The sequence below is a fragment of the Austrofundulus limnaeus genome, unplaced genomic scaffold (assembly GCF_001266775.1).
Source record: "Austrofundulus limnaeus strain Quisiro unplaced genomic scaffold, Austrofundulus_limnaeus-1.0 Scaffold665, whole genome shotgun sequence".
In the NCBI taxonomy this organism is placed as follows: Eukaryota; Metazoa; Chordata; class Actinopteri; order Cyprinodontiformes; family Rivulidae; genus Austrofundulus; species Austrofundulus limnaeus.
Genome location: NW_013953067.1, coordinates 114,548 through 117,608, shown reverse-complemented (window position 1 = coordinate 117,608; position 3,061 = coordinate 114,548). Strand labels below are relative to the sequence as shown.

Below are 3,061 nucleotides of genomic sequence, written 5' to 3'. Positions count from 1 at the left end.
ATAAATGGTTGGATGGATGAATAAATGGATGGATGGATGAATAAATGGTTGGATGGATGAATAAATGGATGGATGGATGGATGGATGGATGGTTGGATGGATGAATAAATAAATGGTTGGATGGATGAATAAATGGATGGATGGATGAATAAATGGTTGGATGGATGAATAAATGGATTATAGATGGATGGATGGTTGGATGAATAAATAAATGGTTGGTTGGATGGATGGATGGATGGATGGATGGTTGGATGAATAAATAAATGGATGGATGTTAGGTTAGTTATTAATCTAAAGTCTTTAATATTTAACATTCTCTGAATCTTTCCCGTTTATTAATCTTCACTAGTCTCCTGTCATCTCTACAGGTCTCAGCTCTGAAGGGAAAGAGTTTCATCTGTCCCACTGCCAGTGAACGCATCACCTCAGACAGATTTCAGCACCTGAGGCTAAGAAAAACTCGTCTCACAGTTTGATGCAACAAGTCTGAACGAGTTCAACAGACCTGAGCCTGAGGAGGAGAAACRAACCTAAAAACACTGATTCTGGTAAAAGACACAAACTCTGTTCATTCAAATGTTTTCTAATTGAAAATCAGATTTATTTATTTTTTTCTAATCAGTACTTCAGTTTGTTTTGGACCTCAAGTTAAAAATGAGCCTTTTTAAGCAGAGTTCTTGTTATTTTTGATTATGAAGTAAAAACATGTCATCAGCTCCTGTTGATTCATCTGTTGTTACTAAATATAAATCTGTGTTTTAACTCAAATTAATGTGAACTCAGGCTGGTTGCATAGCTACAGCTTTCTGTCAGAGAAGAAAATGCAGAAAATTAACAGGAAAACAAGATTTAAACCAGTGAATTGTTTTCTGTTAAACTCTCAGAGTTTTTGTTTTCTTTAGAAACTCCATTAAAACACTAAAGGAGGAAGTAAATATTTATATGTTTTAATGCAAATTGAGTCAGTTTTTATGAGAACTGACAGAAGAAAATGAAAACAATCCACTTTGATCTGATGCTAATGATGGAATAATTAAAAAGAGACGACATCAAACAGGTTTTATTCAAAGCTTAAAGCTTTCGTTCACACTAAATTCATAACAGAAACATTTAGACTAATCTTTTTCTCTTATTCACTCAGAAACGTTACAGGAGATTAGATTTAAATATAGATACATTTATAATTTAAGATTCATCATTTAAAAAGAGTTGATTCAAGTGTGGAGTGAATTTTGATTTATATTTTGAATAATAAAGTGATAAAACATGGAAGTCCTGCAACATAAATACAAAAAGATAAAAGTTTAAACAGGAGTTATCCATCCATTACAAAATGTACTTGTTTTTGTTGTCAGAGGTGAGCATCTGTCTGAAATAATCCATCTCTGAACGCTGCTCAGAGTTTTTAATGGTAAACAACTAAATAAAAGAACAGCGTCACAAACATGGCTGCAGCTCCACAGATACTGAGCTAAACTGGACTGGTAGTAGCTGAGAGTCCTTCCTAACTCACTCTCACATGATTTGTTTAAAMCTCTGGTCTTAAAGGAGACGATTCATTTACTTCCTGTTTGACACAGAGAGGATCAAAAGTTCACAGACACCAGCTGAAGGTCAAAAATAAGGAAATTAAACAGTTTATGGAGAGTTTGTGGTTTCTAACATTAATAAAACCTGTTAAGCRGATGGAGAAAAAACAACAATAAAATGTTTTAACAGATTAAAGTGTTTCCGCCACCATAAAATAAAACTACATCAACAGGCTGGCCAGGACATTAATGTGGATTTTTAATGTTGCTTGCAGAGTTTCCAGTTTCACTTTTACCAAATTCATCAGTTTTTTGGATTCTGGACAAAAAAACAATCAAATATTTCATATTTTGATGTTAAAATGTATCAGTATTTATTAAATGAAGCTGCAGCTCTCTGAGCACAACATAAAGCAATAAAAATTAGTTTTTTTAATCACATTCCCTGCACATACCCACACATGTCAGCACAGGACCTGCAGTGAAATGTTTCTGCAGTGTTTCTGAGACACCAGCATCTGCAGTTTGTTGATATTTGACACAGAAACGCTTCAAACTCGTGTTTCTCATTCAGCTTTAAATTTATGACCTTTTTAAGAGCTGATTGTTTCACTTCGAGCTTCTTCCTCCCTGTTTTCTGCACTCATAGTCTACTTCTGTTTTTGGCAGCAGGCGCGGAGTGTGGAGGGGGGGTTCATCTGCTGAAGTGAAGCTGTCAAAGCGAAAAGATGGACCGAACAGGGTCAGAACCCTGGCAGAAGCAGAACTAGGTGGGGCCTGTCAATAACCAGAGGTTTGGAGCTCAGCAGCAGGGGAGTCAAGCCGGGCTTTGTCTGATAATAATGGGTTTCAGGAGGAGCCAGAGCCGGGCAGGTGGAGAAAACCAAAACAAGGAGCTGAAAACTTCCCAACTCTGCAGTCAGACTCCAGCTACTTCTTTTCTTTATCCTCCAGCAGAGCAGCGGGGATTCCGCAGCTCTGTGGCCGCCTCAGAGCGCCCCCCGCCCGGTCTGCCCTGCCAGCAGGCCCCGCTGACATGGATGCCCCGGTACAAAGTGAAAGATAAGCGCCTCTACGGGTCAGAACCGGACACAGAGGCAGACATCCAGCCGCCGTGATGCCGCCCAGCTGTCTAACATCCGTTAACCGAGCCGCTGTCTGTCTGCTTGTCCGCCCGTTCGTCCGTTTGTCAGCCGGTCGCTTCCGCAAAGCCAACCCAGCCCGGTTCGGCCCGGCATGTCTGCTCCCTCCTTACTGAGCTGGCCTAAGTATTAAACTACGTCTATAGATTAAATGATTTAAAAAAAAAAAGAAAAGAAAAAACGAAAAAGAAGTGAAGAACTCACCGTCATCCACCCGTTCGCTCTGCTGCGCGTCGCTCTCTCTCTCCCACTGTCTGTGAACGTCGCTCGACCAGAGCCGCTCCCTCCGGCCGCCGCCGCTTGATGAAGTCAAGGTAGAGACGATAAACTGTGGAGCTTCCTGTCAGGTTTTTCAAAATAAAACAAATTGGCGATATACATTTAAAAATC

At 39.8% G+C, this 3,061-nt stretch overlaps 1 protein-coding gene across 1 annotated transcript in view; it reads right to left on the bottom strand.

Annotated features, from left to right (window-relative positions):
- LOC106531700 (ras-related protein Rap-1b) overlaps window positions 1-2,982 on the bottom strand; it is a gene marked incomplete at its 3' end in the record, with an annotated part of 7,018 nt that extends 4,036 nt beyond the window's left edge. Inside the window, 1 exon segment of the mRNA XM_014027618.1 lies at window positions 2,876-2,982.
- Window positions 2,983-3,061: the final 79 nt, after the last annotated feature.